General features: G+C 40.3%; 1 protein-coding gene and 1 long non-coding RNA gene across 3 annotated transcripts in view; one reads left to right on the forward strand and one right to left on the reverse strand.

Moving 5' to 3' along the window:
• The window catches only part of klf12b (Kruppel-like factor 12b), a 280,995-nt gene that overhangs the window by 227,226 nt on the left and 30,954 nt on the right, over positions 1–22,815 (reverse strand). The window lies entirely within an intron of this gene.
• On the forward strand, positions 4,505–6,888 carry LOC122550524. Its single transcript, XR_006311870.1, has 3 exons — positions 4,505–4,596; positions 4,743–4,860; positions 6,808–6,888. It is a non-coding gene; the product is annotated as an uncharacterized LOC122550524 (long non-coding RNA).

Below are 22,815 nucleotides of genomic sequence, written 5' to 3' on the forward strand. Positions count from 1 at the left end.
TGGTGTGTGATTTTTAACTTTGTACACCCCAGTCCAACACCGGCATCTCCAAATCATATACAACACTTCACTGTATTTTGTAACAAGATACATGTGACAATAAATAAATGAAATCAAATCTGTCACATAGTTTTCACGATTTCAGGGTAGGAGTGTTAACGGAGATCTCAGACGGTGGTCATCCTTGCCCTACTGCACATTATTTCGGGTCTCATGCTCGCAACTATGAGTCATGTCAATAGGACAGCCAGGACTTTTCAGTGGTTAAACTGAAATTGCTTTCAGGCAGAGGTTCCTTCAGGAAGAGGATGTGTGTTTCCTTTAAGAATGCATGAGGAAGGCAACAAGAAACCTGCCCATGTATTCTTTTCCCAACCCATGTTCCTCATTGATGTTGAAAATGGGAGACTTTTTAAGGCCAAGTGAAGAGAAAATACAGAACTGTGATGTGTAAAAAATTGAGCTGAGGTCCTGACCTTGCGCAGAATACCAACACTGCTGTTAAAAACAATGCAAAACGGTGTTATAGGAAATCCAGATCACAGCATGACGTGTCTGTCACCTTAATACCTATTAGATAATACATTCTAATGAATGCATCCGATCCAACTGTTGAAATAATGTTGTTCTAAATTAAATGCTACAGAATTCTTGCCTAGAATTAAAACGTAGGGGTGAAGAGAGAGGAAGAGGAGCTTATGTATAAAATATAATAAATTTAATTGCTGAACATAATTGCCACCAAACTGAACTTTTACCATATCCAAAGTGAAATGGTGAGGGAAAAGATTGCAACAGATTTGACCTTTGAACGTTTACTGAGCATGATGACTGAAGGTGCAAGATTGCTATCAGCAACAATACTGCCACTACCAAAAAGTGCATAAAGTCTTGTATCATTTCAACCAAGTCTCTTCCATTTCATTTCAACCTCCCTTTCATTTAGAGCTTAGCAGTTTCTGTGAATCAGTTCATGTTTACTGTATTTCTTCTATACTTTAATGGACAAAATTAATGCAATTAATCAAGGAAAACAGAATGACACAGGAGATATTTGCAATGATCAGGATTCTTATGACTGATTCCATTTGTTCCTAACAAGATCCTGATGCAGAAATTCTTGCTTGGGTGAATTCAAGAGCTTTACTCATTTTTTTCCCTTCCTTTATCCAATTCATTCACTCCTGGCCTCTTTTAATGGAAACGTGTGGGAGGGGGCAAATTCATTCCACCTCCTCCTCTCATTGCATTGTTGTGTTGGCTTAATGTAAAAAGCTTCCAGGTGGTTGATATTAAACAAATTGCCCCATTAGTGGCAAAATTCTGGCCCAAAATCATATTAAGCATATCCGCCAATTAAATATTTTGGTTAATATCTTCCACCTGGAAATCTTTTATTGGTGAACAAGTCCAATAATCAAGAAAAGCTTTTCCTGCAACAGTAATTGATGCATCACTGAGAAAGTGCCTACATCAGAAAAGTAATTAAAAATGGGAAATATGCCAAATAATTGTAATTAGATAGATTGAGAATGAAGCATTTAAGGCACAGTTATTCTACAACAGCCAGTTTGAAGCCAATGTCTGTCTAAAGTGACATGGGGCCAATGTTTACCACTTACTGATCAAGAATAATAAGCTCTGCATCAGTTCTTGATGCCAACACTGGGGAGACATTTTTCTTGGATTGCATCACATGACTGTCACCTCCAACCATATTGCCTGGTCACCCCATCTCTAGTATCTGACTTATTTAATAAAACAAAGCATTTGATGTGAGAGAAAAACCTTTTGTTTAAATCTTAGTGATTTTCTAATGGATAACACAAAACAATGTCTTCATTAATTCCTAGAACCTTTCCAAAAAGACGCACACTTGTACAATGCTTTTCACAAGCACTGGCTCTTTCCAATCAATAAAGCATTTTCGAAGTGTAGTCATTGTTGTGTTGTAGGAACACTTCAACTCCAGGGCATCAATGTGGACTTCAACAGTTTCCTCATTTCCCCTTTCCCCACCTCACCCTAGTTCCAAACTTCCAGCTCAGCACTGTCCCCATGACTTGTCCGGACTTGTCCTACCTGCTGCTGCCTGAACTGCTGTGCTCTTGCAGCACCACTAATCCAGAATCTGGTTTCCAGTATCTGCAGTCATTGTTTTTACCTACTTAATGGTAAGGTGGGGAGTGTTGTTGTACAAAGAGACCTTGAAGTGCAGGTGCAAAGTTTGTTGAAAGTGGTGTCTCAAATAGATAAGATAGTGAAGAAGGTGTTTCGTACGCTTTCCTTTATTGGTCAGAGCATTAAGTGTAGGAGTTGGGAAGTCATGTTGCGCTGTACAGTACTAAGCTGGGAACATTTTCCAGAGGGTTAGGTTTGTAACTAAGCTAGCAGTTTACCATATTTTAGTATATTTGAACATTTGGTTTTGATTTTCTTTTATTTCTGGATGTTTGAAGCACAAAGATTTGCCAATGTATCCAAAATATTAAAGTGAACCCAGTACAACATTTTTCATCCTCAAGGTTGCATATCAAATGCAAGTTACAAGACTACAATGCCAATCACTGTAGCAAAGACCAAGTAGCTGACCCAAGATATTGTCATTGAAAGGGGTTAGGATTTTCAGTAAGTTGGAGCTCAAGTTAGCGGGCATAGGGTTTGGACAATCAAGCAATATAGTTTACAAAATCTACCACAGCACATACAAGTCTCGCAAGTAAGATTTCCTTTTCTTTTCAGAGGTTGTCCCCATGCAGAATAAAGAGATCAGATAAAGTGTCTCTCTCATTGTCAGCAGCACCTAAGAAAGCAAGACCAGAGTACTTATGGAGTACCTCATCCCACCTTCAAGTTGTTGTATTTCCTTATGCACTTCAAACATATTTCGATGACATCTCCAATGAACTGAGGCCATGAAAGGTGCCATATAAAGGCAAGTTCTTTGCTTTCGTTTTCAGTTTTTAGTCTGAAGAAACAACTTAAAGTGCGCCATGCAATAAATTACTTCTAGGCGAAAGTGAGGACTGCAGGTCCTGGAGATTAGAGTCGCGTGTGTGGTGCTGGAAAAGCACAGCAGGTCAGGCAGAATCCAAGGAGCAGGTGAATTGATGTTTCGGGCAAAAGCCCTTCATCAGGAATGAGGCTGTGCGCCGAGAGGGTGGAGAGATAAATGGGAGGGGGGGTGGGGCTGGGGAGATGGTAGCTGGGAGTTGAATAATAGATGGATGGAAGTGGGGGTAAAGATGATAGATCAGAGAGGAGGACGGAGTGGATAGGTTGGAAGGAAGATAGATAGATAGGACAGGTCATGAGGGTGGTGCCGAGTTGGAAGACTGGAACTGCAATAAGGTGAGGGGAGGAGAAATGAGGAAACTGGCGGAATCCACATTGATGCCATGTGGTTGGAGAGTCCCGAGGCGAAGGATGAGGCCTTCTTCCTCCAGGTGTCGAGTGGTGAGGGTGTGGTGATGGAGGAGACCCAGGGACTGCATGTCCTTGGTGGAGCTGAACTGTTCAGCTATGGGGCGGTGGGGTTGATAGGTGCGGGTCTCCTGGAGCTGTTCTCTGAAGCACTCTGAAAATATGCATCCTGTCTCCCCAATGCAGAGGAGACTATATCGGGAGCAACGGATAGAGTAAATGACATGTGTGGAAGAGCAGGTAAAATTCTTATGGATATGGAAGGCTTCTTTGGGGCCTTGGACGGAGGTGAGGGGGAGGTGTGGGCACAAGTTTTGCAATTACTGCGGTGGCAGGGGAAGGTACCGGGAGGGGAGGGTGGCTTGTTTGGGGGGTGGACCTGACCAGGTAGACATGGATGGAATGGTCTTTGCGGAAAGCAGGTAGGAGTGAGGAAGGAAATATATCCCTTGTGGTGGGGTCCATTTATAGGTGGCGGAAATGTCGACGGATGATGCGATTTATGCGGAGGTTGGTGGGGTGGAAGGTGAGGACCAGGGTGGTCTGTCCTTGTTGCGGTTGGAGGGGTGGGGTTTGAGGGCGGAGGTGCAGGAAGTGGATGAGATGGTCAGTTCCAGGTCCCCTAACAAGCCACCCTCTCCTCATGTTCCTTCAAGCTGCAAAAAGAACATTTGCCCTTTCTCAGACTTGTCATTCATTCTCTCCAAGGAGACAATTTGAAAAACCTCTCCATCGTGCCTGCTCAGCAGTGTAGTGGAGGAAAAGGTGGGGTATGGTGCCGGTATAACTGCGGAACATGGACTGTTCCACGTAACCAACAAAGGGACAGGCATAGCTGGGCCCATGCAGGTGCCCATGGCTACCCCTTTTGTCTGGAGGAAGTGGAACAATTCAAAATAATTACTTCTGCAGTACAGCCACTCTTATAAGAAAAGGAAATGTGTCAGATACAGTAATTCAAGCATTTCAAACTTCAATCTTATTCCTGCCCCCCCTCCCCCCTGAGATGAGGGAAGTGAGAGATGTAAAGAGTTCTATATTCAGTAATGCTTCTTCAGTGGGGGGCAAGCAAGACTCATCTGAAAACTTCTGGTGAAGTCATGGCTGAATATATTTCTGACACTTCCTATTGGTAATCCTGCATTTTGGGGGATCATGATGTTTGAGGCCCTGGTATGCATAACTTTCTTGCTGAGATTCAAGAGTGCATTTTAACTATCAGTGTGGAGGCTTTAATATTTAACCAAATTGTTTCACTATTGCTACTGACCCTGGGTTAACCCCCACCCCTGTAACGTTTTTTCTGATGTCCCATTCAGATGGAGAAAGCTAGAGAAAGTCATACAGTCAGGCAGGTTGCGGGAAAGGAAAAAGGAACTGGGAAAATAAGAAAAAGACGGAGTAAAACTGGCAACTAATATAAATTTGGCTTTTTGGGTAAGTACCTCATATCTGGAGTCTTCCCAATGCCCACGATAGATCTACTTTCACAGTTGTGCTGAACCTATTAAGGAATTGATTATGAAATAGATTTGAGAAATGGAAATGTGAACTTTAAAAAAATGTGCACGGTGGCTGTTTGCATCATGATTCTGACTATGAACATATTAATTGTCATTTCAGAGTCATTTATTTATTTTCTCCTCATATCTGTGGAGACATTGTCCTAATCATTATGTGTTGACTGCAGGGAATCCTGCAAAAGATATCTGAAAAGCTCAGTTGCCTTGTACTTTTACTTGGAGATACTCAAAGCTTCTGTGTGCATCTAAAACCCTCCCTTTGTCATAATAACATGCCAAACGATGCCAATTCCCTAGAAAACTGATCTGTGGAAACAGACATTCCCCATTACCCATTTTGCTGTAAATATACAACATATTATACAACCTAACTTTTTTACTAGAAAAATTGAAAGAATTGCCTTCAAAGAGTAACTTATTTAAGTAAAGACAGAGGTGTTTAGTTTGTTACAGAAAGTGAATTAAATGGAAAGTAATCTTCGAAGTACAAAGCAAAGACATGAAGTGGGTTTCGGTTACTTAGCAGGCACAGAACACAAATATCAGTGGAAAGGATTATGTTGTAAGAAATTGAAAAATCAATTATGCTAGAGCATAGCTACTTGCATGAAAACAGTACCTTTGATGTGGTATACAACAGGGGAATGTGTTACAGGAGCACTGGAATAAATAGGAGAAACAACAGAATCTGTAATTTTGGATTGGACATTTAAAGATAGAAGGAGATGCAGCAAGATGGGAGGGTTTAGGAGGAGCTTCCTAAAGGTAGTTCAACTACTTTGGTGGATGGAAATGCAGAGAAGGTCAACAGCATAAGACTGAGAGGCCAACTTGAATGTTTTAAAATGGTGAGCAGTGAAAACATCTGGGAGAACTTGAATAAAAAAGTGGAGGGGGGGGGGAAATAAATACTGCCACAGCTTTATCGTTGAGGGAAGAACAAGATGGTAGTAAGCATTCTTGATAGTGGTGTGTTCTCAGGATCAAACAGAACAATGATGTTCTGTAACATTTAGTTAAGTATTAAACCATAGGTGATGGGCGCAAATGTATGGACATTTTTGGCAGACAAATAACAAAGTTGATGTTGATGTTCCCAAACTACGGTTGGGAGCTATTTCGGTCTGCCTTTCTGCAAGAATCACTCCCTGCCGGTCAAAAGGGCGTGTGTCCAAGACAGGGGATAAGGGCTTCCTTCTTCTGAGTTCTGCTCACTACTTGGAAGGTCTGTGGAATCTTCCTAATTCGACAGAAATCCAACCCTTAAACGTAATGATGGCCATATTCAACATTCTGACAGGCAAGTCATACTCCAGATATCGTATATAACCTGACAAATAGGGCTAACAAAACTGGTATGGAGGTGAAAGTTGAGGCTAAAAAATAGAACGGAATGTGACAAGCAGTCATTAGAGAGCCAATATTGCTGAAGATAACTTACAGATAAAGAGGGAACCAAAAGAATTGTGCAATAGTGGGAGGTGCAGCCATAACTGGAGTTGTGTTGGCTTTAAACGTTCATATAAAAATACACAGAAGATATGAAGCTCAATATTAACTAAATTAGAAGTATAAGCGCTGAGTTTCAGTCATGGATATGTGGCACAGATAGTAGTGAAGTGAAAGGGTGCCAAAGTGGAAAACAGGTAAGTAAACAAATTCAGTAGAAATTAACCTCATCCATTACATCTACATGCTAACCAATGTAAATTGATTAGTAATCATTTGTGTGTGACATAAAGGATGAACTAAATATCTTTAAAAGTCTGCAGACAATGCTTGTTGCCATTCCATAGAGTAAAATATGTTGTTTGGATTCTAAGATATTTATTTTTCTATTTATTTCCTTGGTTTTATATAGTTTGACAATCTTCCAATCCTTAAATGGCATCACATGGACCATCTGCAACTTAAGATCTTCGGTGGTTTGGGATGTCAAGATGGATAGACTGCAGTGTTATCATAGAGTCATATCATTTAGACTTTCTGATAACACAGATTTTTAAATAAAACTTGCCTGAAAAGTGTCATATGCTATCTTAATTTTCCTACTACATGTCTGAACAGCACTTCTTTTCTGAGGATATGAAATCTAACACCTAACAACCACAGAAAATGGTGTCAGACACTGTGGTGAACTACAGACTTCTGAATCTGTAGATGTGGCAATCTTCATGCCCATTGTTGCAGTGTGTGCACAAGCTAAAGCTATGTTTCTAATTAAGTCTCTTGGGTCACAAACAGGGGCAGTCTGTTTTGTCCCTCAGAAAGTGACAGTGAGCGTCTCATGTATCTTTTTAAAATTTTGAATATTATAGGACTTCAAAATAAAGAATGCACTGTTTGAATATTTCTATGATTGACAAAACTTGTCTTTCATAATGTTGCTGGATTTTCACAGAATCAGGAAAATTCCACAGAGCTGTAGAAATTGTAGACAGGACCCTGATACAGAAGTCCCACTTGGCTGCATTTCAGGCAGATCCTGTCTTTTCCCAGCAAGGAAAAAAGGACAAGTAGGATTCATACAGGAGGGAAGCCCAAACTCAGCAGGGTTGAAAGTCCTTGAACATTCTGGAGAGTTGCAAGAAACTGGACCTTCAATGTGAAGTCATTAACAGATGAAGTAAAAACTATTAATGTGCACATTAGGGTAGCATAATTGTCATGATTATTAGCTTTTTAAAGTAATCTTTAAACTTTAAGAGAACAATTGTTTTTGTCAACGAGAATTAAAATATCCACTTTTGGACTGCTCATATTGATAGTCCGTATGGTATAGATTATGAACAGTATTACCATCTGGCCATGTAGATTTTATTGACATGTCTCCAAAGGGAATTATGAATGCTAAACAGTTTCAGAAGCTATGGTTATCCAGGATATTCTGAAATTATAGTCTGATTGACAGTTTAAACAATCCATTCAAGGATTAGTTGTCTTTGATGTGGGATCTGACTTGAAGTTTGTTCATTCATAAGAAATTAAACATCTGAGGAGACTTAAAAAACTTTTAATGGGATCCTCAAAAATTTTTAATGGGTTCCTTAAATGGGAAATTTGTATGATTGAAAGCTATATTAAATGTATTACCTTCATCTCCTTGTACCTCAGGTCTGCCAATAGTGGATGAGTGGCTATAGAAATAGCTTTGGAGTAAAAGGGAACCATAGAGATGGGTGAGGATATGAATTGGCAAGAACTCCTAGGACAATCTGAAACAACTTGAAAGTCCCAGAAAACCAAGGAAGACCTTCTAACTTGGCACTCACCAACCCCAAAGCTGGCAGGACTGAATTCCAGTCCACCCCTTTCTCTCTGGATTGAAAACTGTGTCTGTTGAGATCCTTTAAACTGGAGGTTTCCTAAGTCAGGAAATCTCCAAACTAAAGACAGTTGGCTTAGTGACAAAAACTCAGCCTCGGAGCTTGGATTGCCTGAAGTGTACCATAATTATTTATCTCTCCAGCCTTTCCAGTGGAAGAAATTTCCATTAAAAACCACTGGTTTTCCTTTCACTGTGTCCCATACCCCACACCACTGCCTTCATGATTCATACACCAACAGTTCTGTCGGACAGTCTCAACAAAAACAAAAATTGCTGGAGAAGCTCGGCAGATCTGGCAGCATCTGTGGAGAGAAAGCAAAATTATCATTGAGGGTGCAGTGACCCTTTTTTAGAACTCATCCTAGTTCTCATGAAGGGCCGTTGGACTCAACACATGAACTCTGATTTCTCCCCACAGACGTTGTCAGGCTTGCTGAGCTTCTCCAGCAATTTCTGTTTTTGTTGCAAATTTCCAGCATTGACTGTTCTTTGGTTCTATTTTTACTGTCTGACAGTCAGCCTGGAGTATGGCAGAGGTGACACATCCTTGAGTTTGTCACAGTTGATACACCAAGCCTAGCCAACATTAGGGAAGGTGTTTGGAGGCTGGGAAATGATTGATATTGGCAGATCCATAGCAATGTCATCAAATCCATGGCCCCTCGGCTATAAAATTAGAGCTCTTATCACAGTTGGAAAAATAAGGTGTAGTGTGACACACTTTCAACTAAAATTAGTTTTTCTTTTACACAGCCTGAGGAACTGAATATCCATGCGTCAATTTTTGCCGAGGGACATAGTCTGGCAAAATGATAGAGCAGACCAACAGTGATTTGGTGAAATTAGCAATCAGAATTATCATGTCATCATATTGAAGTTGACCACAATATGTTACCTTTCTTTGAGCATAAAGGGATTCAATGTGGTCTTCTCTGGTTGGTGGAATCCAGAAAATATAGTCTTAAATTCAAAGCTAATTTGAATTAGAATCAGAATCCCTACAGTGTGGAAAGAGGCCCTTCAGCCAACAAGTCCTCACCTTCGAAGAATAAGCCACACAGGCCCATTCCCCGACCCTATTACTCTACATTTCCCCTGATTAATGTACCTAACCTACAAATCCCTGAACACTACGGGCAATTCAGCTTGGCCAATTCACCTAACCTGTACATCTTTGGACTGCGGGAGGAAACCGGATCACCCGGAGGAATCCCACACAGACACGGGGAGAATATGCAAACTCCACACAGACAGATAGTCACCCAAGGCTGAAATTGAACCAGGGTCTCTGGTGCTGTCAGGCAGCAGTGCTAACCACTGAGCCACCGTGAGAACAGAAAGCACTCATTCGCAAAAAGGGCAGTGAAAATCCAAAACCTTCTATCCAGAAACAATTGGGCAATTGAAAATTTCAAGTTTAAGGCCACTAGACTTTTGTTAGATAACTGCATCAAGGGATATGGAGCAAACAGTGGCTAAATAGAGGAGAGATTAACCAAAATCTAGTTGAATAACAGAAGAGGCTAGAGAGACTAATTGGCTACTTATATCTCACAAGCAATCTGTACGACTGAAGTCAGCCTGTCTATTCAGTGTGTGATGAGTGTGTAGAATTGCATTTGAGGACAATGCTTTTCTTTATCCTCATATCATAGCATTATTCCAGTGGAACAACTCAAATTTCTGTCTGTGGTTTACACTGGTCAGCATCCTGAACAATCTATATCTTATTTAAAAATCTTGTGTGTATGTCCTGCTGAACAAATCTTACTTCCTGTTGTCACTCTTGCTGTTGCGCAATGAACAGCAGTTTAATTCCAGTGTGGCAAGATTAGGTTCTATGTCTGAAGCAGTCTGATTCAAGCAGTTCCTAACCTTGCCCAGTAAAACATGTCCTTTAGAATCAGATAGTAGTATCAGCAATGGAGAATCATAACGAAGTTCATTCTCTTCTTGTTTTCAGAGGCTACCAATGTGCTGTTTTCCTTTTGGTCTCTGTTCACAAGCTTTGGTGAATGAGTTTTATAAGGTGTTGTTGTCCTTTCCCTATGACCAAATGCCATTCTTATGGAATCATCCCAGCATTCTTACAACTCTGCATGAAGACAGGGTGTTTTGGAAGCCTCCATCCATGCTCTCCTACACACTTTCAAAGTCAACAGAGTTGCTGGATCCTATAACCAAACTGGCAGCAGGCTGAGCTTCCGTTGGATTTATCACCACAGGCCACACGTTACTGTGGAAGTTGCAGTGGTATTGTGGAACTGACAACTGAATCCATGGTAAACTGGAAGATCACTGCAAGCTACAACTGGACTCCTCCCTGCTCAGATCACTAATCTCCACTGCCTTCTTATCCTTCATTGCATGCAGTTCATATATTCTCAAACACAAATCTCAACTGAATATTTTTAGGTCTGCCCTTACAATGTCTTTAAACTTCTATTCAATGTCATGCCTCTGAAGTCCTTCAAAGGCAATCTTCTCATTTCCTTTCATTTCATCAAAACAGCAGAGTTTTCAACCAGCGCATTTCACTTTCTGGATCTCCATCTCAGGACTTCTCTGCTTTGTTACCATATGTGCAACATTCAAGATTCATGCTAAAATCCACCAGTTCAACCTAATTCGATTACCAAACCAAGTTTCCATGCTGCTGCTCAGCATCTCCTATTACATATGGTTCCTTGGGACATTTTCAACACTAAAGGCACTATGACTAGATTCTTTCTAAAAATATAAATCACCTCAAGATTTAGGAAGCCAAATTAACCTCTGAAATCTGGCTATTTTGTGTTCCTCATGATTAGTAGGCTCAAGATAAAATTGTGCCTTCTAAACTTACTGAAATGTAGACACACAGGTATAACTTTACAAATATAATGCAAGAATATGGCCTAGAGTTCCACAATGATGGAGAATTCCTCCACCTTGATAAAAGTGCCAGAAGAGGTCAGTCATTGCAAGTCATGTCCTGAACTCAATGTTTTTTTTTCATTTCTCATCAGTTGTTTAATTGTCCACCACCATAAGACATAGGAGTAGAAATCGGCCATTTGGCCCATCAAGCCTGTTCTGCCATTCCGTGAGATCATACCTGATCTGATTATCCTCAAATCCTCCCTCCCTCCCTTTCCCCATAAAATCTAGTTTCCATACTGATTAAAGATTTGCCTCTATCAACCCTGAGCACATTGAATGACCCAGCCTCAATAGTCTTCCTGGTAAAGAATTCCACAGATTCAATACCCACAGAGAAACCGCTGTGCTCAACTCAGCTCTAAGAGTGTAACCACTTATTCTGAGATTATGCCCTCTGGCCCTGGATTCACCCAAAAGAGTAACAAACTCTCTACATCTACCCACTCATATCCCCCAAGAATCATTTTTATTTCAATAAGGTCATCTCTCATTCTAAGCTCAACAGAGTATAGGCTCAATCTACTCAAACTCTCCCTGTAAGATAGTACCTTCCCCTGCCAATAGGGTCAACCTAGTGAATTTTCTCTGGAATTCCTCCAATGCGACTAAATGTTTCCTTAGATAACGGAACCAAACCAACTGTTCAAAATATTCTAGGTGTGGTTTAACTGGTGACTTGTATAGTTTTAGTGAGACTGCCCTATTTTTACACTGCACTATCTCTAAAATAAAGGTTAACCTTCCGTGGTACAGCTTTCCGTGGATTTTTTTTCTGCCAATGTGCTTAATCTCACATTATGATTAGATTCTCTACAGTGTGGAAACAAGCCCTTTGGCCCAAGTCCATACCAACCCTCCGAAGAGCAACCTATCCAGACCCATTCCCCTACATTTACCCTTGACTAATGCACCTAACACTATGGGCAATTTAGCATGGCCAATTCGCCTGACCTGCACATCTTTGTACTGTGGGAGGAAACCGGAGCACCCAGAGGAAACCCACGCAGACACAGGAAGAATGTGCAAACTCCTCACAGACGCTGCCCAAGGCGGGAATCGAACCCGGGTCCCTGACGCTGTGAGGCAGCAGTGCTAGCCACTGAGCCACCATGCCGCCCTATATTCCATCTGGCAAGTTTTTGCCCAAACACTTAACCTCTGCAGATTCTTTGGTCACCCTCATCATTCCTGAAGAAGGGCTCATGCCCGAAACGCCGATTCTCCTGCTCCTTGGATGCTGCCTGACCTGCTGCACTTTTCCAGCAACACATCTTCAGCTCTGATCTCCAGCATCTGCAGTTCTCACTTTCTCCCACCCTCATCATTTGCCTTCCCATCTGTTTTAGTGTCAACTGCAAACTTAGCTATAGTACTTCTATCATCCAATTTATTAATATATTAGATATCCGTGGCCCCAACACTGATCCTTGTGGCTCTCCACTGTTTAGAGGTTGCCATCCTGAAATGCCACTCTTATCCCAACTCGGTCTTCTATTAGTGATTTAATCCTCTTTGCATGCTGATATACTACCCTCAATACCAAATGCTCACCTTGTTAAGCAGCCTAATGTGATTCTTTTTATCAAACACCTTCTGGAAATGCAGATACATTATATGAGCTACTTTCCTTTAACTTTATTGCTTACAACCTCCTCAAAAAAAAACTAGTAAGCATACCAGTCATGATTTCCCCTTCATGAAGCCATACGGATCCTGTATGATTATAGTATGTGTTTTTAAATGCTTTGATATTATCGTTTGTATAATATATCTAGCATGTTCCCAATTACAAATTTTAAGCTGACTGTCCTTTAGTGAGTTGCTTTTTGTCTCCTTCCCTTTTGGTACAGTAACAGTTTTCCTGTCTTCTGGCACTTTAATATAATCTAAGGATTTCTGGAATATTACCAGTGCATCCAATATCTCTGTAGTTACTTCTTTTAATATCCTAAGATACCTCTCATTAGGCCAATCTATCACCATTAGTGTCCCCAGTACATTTTCTCTAGTGATAGTTATTGTATTGATTTCATCTCTCCATCTTGCACCTTGATTATTTAATAATTTTGAATGTTTTTTAGTGCCTTTACTGTTCAGTGATGCAAAGACTAAGTCAAAGTATTTGTTCAAATCTTCTGCCATTTCCTGGTACTCCATTTTATTACCCGAGCCTCAGTTCACATTTGCCTTTCTCTTCCTTTTGATATATCTGAAGAAGCTTTTGTTGTCTGATTTGATATTACTTGTAAGTTTACCCTTTTTAAAATATCTCCTTCTATTTTTTTTTGGCCTTTGATGAGATTTTAAAACATTTCCAATCCACTGGCTTACCATACAATCATAGAATCAAAGCATGAAACAGACCTTTCGGTCCAACCAGTCCATGCCAACCATGTTCCCAAACTAAACTAGTCCCACTTGCCTATGTTTGGCCCATATCTTCATGTACTTATCCAAATGTCTCTTAAATGTTGTAACTGTACCAGGCAGTTCATTCTCACACTGATAATCCACTTTCTATGCAAAAGGGCTGCCCCTCATGGTTTTAAATCTTTCTCCTCTCACCTTAAAAATATGACCCTTCTTTTGAACTCCACAACCCTAGGGAAAAGACATCTGCTGTTTACCTTATCTATGCCCCTCATGATTTTATAAACCTCTGTAAGGTCACCCCGCCCCCCCATCTTCTATGTTCCAGTGAAAAAGGTCCCAGCCTTTCTTTAGAACTAAAATCTTCCATTGCAGAGAACACCCTGGTGAATCTTTTCTGATCCCTCTTCAATATAATAATATCCTTCCTATAGCAGGGCAACCAGAACTGCACACAGTACTCCAGAAGAGACCTCACCATTAATCTTTGTCACATTTTATGTTTTTTTTTATTTTCCCTGGATAACCTTGATTGCTTTGTCCCTTTCAAGGATTCCTCTTGCTCACTTCAGTATTTTGTTTTGGAGCTATGACCCATTTTCTTGAATATCTGCTATAGTTCCTCAATTCACTTTAGAGTTAAACTCCTCTCCCTGTCACTCCAGTCTCTGTTCCTTTGTAGCTAGCCTTCCCATGGTAATAGGCCTACCAGAGAACACTGTACAATGCCAGTTTGTAGCGTTTGCAACAGTGGAAGTCAGCTTTGTTATAATTTTACTAAATCCTATTTCACTCAAAGGCCATTGATATATTACAAATCCTTTCATGCAGGAGTATATATTTGGAAATATTTACAGGATGCCTATCAGTTTAAATTTCTTTTCAGTGAACAGGAAGTTTAGGTTTGGCAGAGACTGTTTCCAAATAGGGTTTTGAGTTAATCGAACTACCACAAGTGATAAGTGAGTTGGTGTATATTTAAATGAGGAAACCTTGTAGCCAGCTTGTGGTCCTTAAAGGTGAATTGCTATTCAAGGTTTTGTTGAAGGGCTGAACATTTCATCAGCTCAGGATACGGGCCAAATGCAGGCTAGTGGGAATAGTTGGTTTCGGAACATGGTTGCAATGGACTAGTTGAACCAAAGGGTCTGTTTCCATGTTATGATTCCACGACTATGATAAGCCAGTGGATTGGAAAAAGTTTTAAAATCTGATTAAAGATGACCAAAAATTAATGGTAGGAGATATAAGGAAAGAGGGTAAACTTAGTTAGAGGTGTTGATTGAAGAATCAATGCTGATGCATTTTGTTATGTCTCCAATCCACACAGATCTATGAGGGCTCCCAATAGAGGGAAGCATCACAAACTTAGCCCTAATGTAGACTGAAACATTTCTTCAAAGATACCCATCAAAATCAGAAATCTATCTAATGCACATTATTTTCACAATTATGTTTCTAAATTTTGAAATGTAGTGATCTACTGAGATAACTATGGCCACCATTTCAGATTTCTCTATTGTATGAGGATTGCTCATGGAGGTCTTTTAATTCTCAAAGCAGTTTTGAAATTCGGCGCTTTTAAGCTGAGGACAATACCTGTAGAACCAACATGTTCCAAGCATTTCCTATTTTAAGAAAAATCAGATTGGATGCAAACACAATGAAAAGTCTCACTGGTTTGGAGGTGCGATTATTCCACAAGTTCTCAAAGAAGAGTAAGGCAGCCCATGTGTGGAACCACAGGAAATGGGGGAGATACTAAATGAGTATTTTGCACCAGTATTTACTGTGGAGAAGGACATGGAAGATATAGAATGTGGGGAAATAGATGGTGACGTCTTGAAAAATGTCTGTATTACATGGATGGATGTCTTGAAATGCATAAAAGTGGATAAGTCGCCAGGATTATGAAGTGTATTCTAGAACTCTGTGGGAAGCTAGAGAAGTGATTGCTTGACCCCTTGCTGAGATATTTGTACCATCAACAGTCGCAGGTGAGGTGCTGGAAGACTGGAGGTTGACTAATGTGGTGTCACTATTTAAGAAAGGTGGTAAGGACAAGCCAGGGAACTATAGACCAGTGAGCCTGACATTGGTGGTGGGGAAATTGTTGGAGGGAATCCTGAGGGACAGGATTTACATGCATTTGGAAAGGCAAGGGCTGATTAGGGATAGTCAGCAGGCTTTGTGCTTGGGAAATCATGTCTCAGCAACTTGATTGAATTTTTTGAAAAAACAACAAAGAGGACTAATGAGGGCAGAACAGTGGACGTGATCTATATGGACTTTAATAAGGCGTTACTCAAGGTTCCTCATGGTAGACTGGTTGGGAAGGTTAGATCTCATGGAATACAGGGAGCACTAGCCATTTGACTGCAGAATCAGCTTGAAGGTAGAAGACAGAGGGTGGTGGTAAAAGGTTGTTTTTCAGACTAAAGGCCTGTGACCAGTAGTGTGCCACAAGGATCAGTGCTGGTTCCACTGCTTTTTATCATTTATTGAAATGATTTGGATGTGAACATAGGAGATATAATTAGTAAGTTTGCAGATGACACCGAAATTGAAGGTGTATTGGACAGTAAAGAAGGTTACCTCAGATTACAACAGGATTTTGATCAGATCGGCCAATGGGCTGAGGAGTGGCGGATGGAATTTAATTTGGATAAATGTGAGGAGCTGCATTTTGGACAAGCAAACCAGAGCAGGACTTAAACACTTCATGGTCAGGTCCTGGGGAGTGTTACTGAACAAACATACCTTTGAGTGTAGGTTCATAGCTCCTTGAAAGTTGACTCGCAGATGGATAGGATAGTGAAGGCGGCATTTGGTATGCTTTTCTTCATTGGACAGAGCACTGAATATTGGAGTTGGGAGGTCATGTTGAGGCTGTACAGAAGATTGGTTAGGCCACTTTTGGAATATTGTGTGCAATTCTGGTCTCCATCCTATCGGAAGAATGTTGTGAAACTTGAAAGGTTTAGAAAAGATTGACAAGGATGTTGCCAGGGTTGGAGGACTTGAGTTGCAGGAAGAGGCTGAACAGGCTGGGGCTGTTTTCCCTGGAGCGTTGCAGGCTGAGGAATGATCTTATCGAGGTTTATACAATCATGAGTGGCATGGATAGGGTAAATAGACAAGGTCTTTTCCCTGGTGTAGGGAGGTCCAGAACTAGGGGGCATAGGTTTAGGGTGAGAGGGTAAAAATTTAAAAGGGACCTAAAAGGCAACTTTCTCATGTAGAGGATGGTGCACGTATGGAAAGGGCTGCCAGAGGAAGTGGTAGAGGTTGGTACAATTAGAGCACTTAAAAAGGATCTGGATGGGTATATTAATAGGAAGGGTTTAAAGGAATATGGACCAAGTGCTGGCAAATGGAACTGGATTGGGTTAGGATATCTGGTCAGCATGGACAGGTTGGTCCAAAGGATCTGTTTCCATGCTGTACATCTCTGCGACTGTATGGCTCTAAGTTTCTGTTCAAACATATTTGCATACAACTGAATGAAAATCTGCACAAATCAGACAATGTTTCAGAATGTGACTGTAATTCTCTTCAAAATTTGCTCTCAAATTTTTTTACGTATTTAAGAGTATTGACTTGTTCAGTTTTATTAATACAGATGAGCATGGTTTAACCACAAAAGTAGACATTTTTTTATCAAACTAGAATGTCTGGTTCACTGAGAATAATCCAATTCATGAGACTGGCAATAACTTTAATAAACTATAAAACCATTTGCTCCCTACATTAGGTGCACAGTATTCAATTTCTTCATACTGTATATTCAAAGCAATTACATCTATGATTTTACAAAACTCCTGAGAGTCCCTATGTCCAAAAGAAATATCTTAATTTTTTTGAATAATATCTTAATTTTAACAGCCTCTTCAATGGTCTTGTTATGAACATAATTAACACCAATTTGCAATGACCATTGGTTCAACCCAGGAGTGCTACCAGTTTTATGGGTGAGACCAGTACCTTTTCTAAACCATAATGCAAGTTCATTAGCACTCACAGTAACTGTACTAAACATTTCTTGACCTACTGTGTTGTTTTTGGTCAAATTTAGATGAACGGCACTGAAAAAGAAACACATCCTGGAAGAAGCTGCAGATCACTGAATTGTGATCCGTTTTGTGCAAACGAGGAGTGAAGCTTAAGTTTATTGGGTTTTTTTTCATTATGGATGGGTTAAAATGGAGTCCTGCTTCTAATATCTGAAAACTCAATCAAAATGTCAGTGGAAAACAATAGCATTGTGGTGATCTCATGGTGTAGAGTCTGGTGAGCTGAACTGTTCTGTATTTGTCAAAACCATGATCTTTTCTCACTTTTTCCATTCTCTCCCTGTTTTTTTAGTTTCCCATCACATATCTCTCTTCCATCTCTGACTTTTTCCTTAATGACCTTCATTAATTGCAATTGATAGTTGTGTCTTTTCAATCCACTGTGTAGTGGATCAGGGCAGTCATGATATCATTAATTGTTAAAGCCATTAATTTAAATGTTTCATCCCCAAGCTGCAAAACATGATCCCACCTAAATGGCTTCAAGTGTGCTAATTGCCTTCAGGGAATGCAAGATAAGGTGATTGAAGTGTGCTTGACAAAGTGATACCAAACTATTAATGCCCCCAAGCCAATGATTTAATAACAGGAAACACAGACTGAATTACTTCACAATTTTGGCCTGAAGAGACATATCTTGGGTAGGTTTCTTCCAGTGCAACCAATACCCTCCCCCCAGCAGCAAGAACACCTGCAGATCAAGCACTAATCAGGGCACTCAATTGGTGTCCCAGCGAGATTCTCAGCCAATGCGGTCCATGGCAGAGATGTCCCAACTCATGTGAAGCTGTCAGCCAAACAGGGGTCAGTAGCACCATCTTTGAGGCCCAGACTGCAGGCTCAAACTCATGAGCACCAATATGAGCAAAAAGGTTGGTGATTTTTGGGAGTTAATTCTACAGCAGGGGCCAATGGGAGACAGGAAGAGTGCCACAGGCATTAAGAGACAAGAGCTAAGGCGGGGGGATTTCAATGGCTGATCCCACCCCCATCCACACCTTTAACTGACCCCAGATTGATCAAAATGGAAACCCTCTCCACCACCAAAGATCCAGAAGGCAGGTCACACCATGTTCCCAGTCAAGAAGTCAGCCACTTTTCTCACTTGTAAAGAAAATAGTTAATGAGGTCGCAGGTAGATTGAAGCCATTAAGTGGTTGTTCATTTAAGGACCTTGATTATTGGTGGGTTGACCATGGGGCCTTTCTGACCAGAATCTATTTGCTGAGGTGGCTGGAAGGGAGCAGGTATCTCACCGGTGCCAAGTGCCCAATTATTTGCCCTTCTCATCATCTTTCCATCCCTCCTCCTGACTTTTTGGGAGGGGTTAATCCCACCCATAGTGTTCAGTGCTTCCTGACAAAGGGCAATTGTTTTTGTTCAAAGCAGCATTTGGTGTCACCACAACTACAAGGGGAATCCTGGCAATCACAGTCAGAAGGTTCTGCTGCTACACACTTTGTTACCATTGCTATCTGCACATGCGCAGGCATCACTGAGCAATACACTCCATTTATTTAATGTGATTTATTTCAGTGGAGAAAACTTCTCATTGTAACTAAAACCGGATGCAATCAAATGAGATTCCAGCTGTTACCATATGTGTTGTTTGAAAACTAAGAATTGATTCAGCATGTGAAATTAAAATATGTCATTAATGCTTCTGACAGTTCCATAATCAGAGTTTTTGAAGCCTGTTTGATGATCAAATGAGCAGTGTTTTGACATGACAATACAACAAAAGTTTAGGAGTATTATATTAATTGTCATTTCACTTTTTGGGACTAATGTTGTTTTCTATAGCTCTGATTATCATCCTTGAATATAGTCTAAATTGTACTGCACTGGAGTACACAGAGATTTCAGTTGTGGTGAGAAACTCCCAAAAAGTGCCCAAATCATTCCATTCAGCAAGGAAGTGAGAGAGAGTGCAAAATCTATAAACCATCTCGGACAATGAGGGCTGCATCTTAAGTATGAAGATATAAACTCTTTTCCAGTACTGTATATTCATCAAAATTTAAATTCCTTTGTACTTTCTCAGCAATGTTGTTTTCACTTTCTGTACACCATTCTCTAGTTTTGTGGATGCAACATTCAAACCAGAATTTCTTGGATGCTGGCATTCATGGCATGCTAGCCAACATTTATCTCCCATCTGTCATCCCTCAAACAGATGACCTAGACTTTTAACTCATTAATGTTTGTGGAATCTTGCTGTGTGGAAACTGGTTGGCACATTTCCCGACATGAACACAAGTACTATACTTTAAAAACACTTAATTGGCCATAAAAATAATTGGGACATTCTAAGATTGTCAAAGGTGTGATATAAATGCATGTCTTTCAAGTCATTCAATACAGGAAACCCAGGAATTTCTGTGTAGTTAGCTGAGAAGTGATGTATGATGCCCTCTGATTTTGCCATCTACTTTCACTGACAAACCTGAAAGACAGAGTCAACTGTACAGTCAGGGCAAAACAAAACCCAAACTACACATTACCTATTGAGTCTGAGGCAAGAAAAAATACCATTTGCACTTATTATATATGAAACTGTTTCCTTGAATAGAGAGCTGTTCTACTTAGTTTAAAGTCCAACAAATTCTACAACAGGTTCCGCTATGTTCCCACACACATGGTGGTTTTAAATCTAAAATGGGCAGGTTTCCAGCTCTGGAATAGTCTTTCAACAAAATGTTCTTGTACAACTTTGAACTTTTTTGTTTTGGATGCATCTTCTGCTCTGTCAAATATTAAATACAGGCTTAAAAATAGGCAAGGGAGCATTTGGACTATGGTGCTCCCCTTCTCAATAATATGTTTCGGAGCTACTGCAGGCAGTATAATTTGAATTCACACTATATTTGAATGCGTAAAGTATTTCTAAAACACAGTTGTTTGCTCATGACTAGATGGTGTGAGCTTGCCAAGAGAAGCTTGATCTGAGGGTGGTCATGGTGAGTGGTTGAGGATATTCTTCTGCAAAGCAAACTTTAACTCAGGATGTTTTGTTTGTACACAGGAAGCCCTGTTATATCAAGGCATGCAAATAGTTTTGTGAATAAATTTCCTTGAGCAGGCTGCTGCAATGTCTTTCCTAAACCTGTGACATTAACTGCAAGGTACATTGTGCTTAAATGTTAGTTCAATCAAAAAAACTTGTTTTATTCATTCGCTCATCATATTGTCATAGAGATGTACAACACGGAAACAGATCCTTCAGTCCAACTCGTCCATGCCGACCAGATAACCCAACCTAATCTCGTCCCCAATGCCAGCACTTGAGCCCTATCCCTCTAAACCTTTCCTATTCATATACCCATCCAGATGCCTTTGAAATGTTGTATTTGTACCAGTCTCCACCATTTCCTCTGGCAGTTCATTCCATACATGCACCATCCTCTGTGTGAAAAATTTGCCCCTTAGGTCCCTTATAAACTTTTCCCCTCTCACCCTAAACCTACGCCCTCTAAGTTCTTACATTATTATGAGCTATAGCCTACCTAAAATCATGAAACCAGGCTGCATTCAGCCTATTGTCCTAGTATTGGTTCTTTGAAACAGTTTCCCGAGTAGTCCTGTTTCTTTGCATTTTCCCCATAAACAAACAGCTTTTACCACTAAATATTTATCAGACTTCATTTGATTAAATCTCTCTCTACTAAGCAGTACATTTCAAATCTTAACACACAGAATCACTTAATAATAGAGTAATGGTGTGGTCACAACAAAGAAGTAACCCATTCATCCTATTGTACCCCTATTCACTAACTGTGTAAATATATTTCTTCAGTTGTTCCCCCAATTCTATTTCCAATTTCCAAAAATTAATGTCCCTTGCTTACCAATCCCACAGACTGTGCAAATTGCTTTCCTACTTTCACTCTATAAAAGCCATTCATAGTTTGAAAATCAATTTTTAAATTGCCCCACAAATGTTTTTGCTCCAAGGAAAAGAATCCCATCTTCTCCAGTCTCTCTATGCAGCTGCTGGAATTGAGCACAATTTGTGAAATGCAATGAATAATTGTCACCATTTCAGAATATGTGTAGGACGAAGAGTAGAATCGAGGGAGAAACCTTATCTATTCAGCTCTAGTCTGACCAATGAGCAGGGGTTTCCTGCTTTATTTTCTTTGCAGTTAATGTCTTGTGGATATAATCAGAGTTGAGAGTGTGGTGCTGGAAAAGCACAGTAGGTCAGTCAGCATTCGGTGAGCAGGAGAATCAATGTTTTGGGCATAAACCCTTCATCAGGAATCAGCATCTGCAGTCCTCACTTTCTCCCTCTGGATAGAGTCATACAGACTCAAAAATCTAGTTCTATAAATCAGCGGAGATTGGACCCACGACACCCAGTTCCATTCCCATATCTGTCTCGTGGTTAAATGCAGCACTCACCTCTTAGTACTTCTCTCAGAGTTAATGGCCATGATTGTAGTTTTCCGATACTGTCCACTTACAAGAACAGAAATTCCTGCCTCCAATATAAACTCCAGACCATTAACATTGGAAGAGGCACTGAGAGGAGCAGATTATAAGCAACAGCACCAAATCTATTGCTGACACTCAAGTGTAGTACTGAGGGAGTGCTACATTGGTGGAGATACGGTTTCTCCAATATGATGTAACAGGGTTTTTTTTGTAGCTATTAGCCAGTATTTGAGGTCTTTGAGACCATTTTGAATTTGACTTTTTTTAAAGATAAAAATATACAACTCTCTTTTCTCAGTACCATCACCCTGACATTTTTGCACGTTCCTTATTATGTTCCCTCCCAAATACATTCTCAACTAATTTTTAAACTATCTCCAGTGATTATAGCTTTCTGGAGTAGTGCATTCCACAGTTCCATAACCTTTCTTTGTGCTTTTTCTCCCCCTGGATTCACTTTCATTATTTTTGGTTGGAATACCAAGTGAAGGTTCCCTTGTTTTCGGATCCCTTTACAACATGAACAGAAAGAATTTTTCCCTATCTCAACCACACTGATTCAGAGGGTCCAGAATGCAAATCAATATTTCACTTCAAATGAGGAGCCCTAAATCATAGTTATTATTCACAGGATTGTTAATATCAAAACTTGGCAATGAATTGCCAAGCACACATTTTCAGCAAATAATTTCATGCAATTTTATCAATCTATTTCGCATGTGAATATCTGGGCAGACTG

Source organism: Chiloscyllium plagiosum, chromosome 6 (genome assembly GCF_004010195.1).
Source record: "Chiloscyllium plagiosum isolate BGI_BamShark_2017 chromosome 6, ASM401019v2, whole genome shotgun sequence".
In the NCBI taxonomy this organism is placed as follows: domain Eukaryota; kingdom Metazoa; phylum Chordata; class Chondrichthyes; order Orectolobiformes; family Hemiscylliidae; genus Chiloscyllium; species Chiloscyllium plagiosum.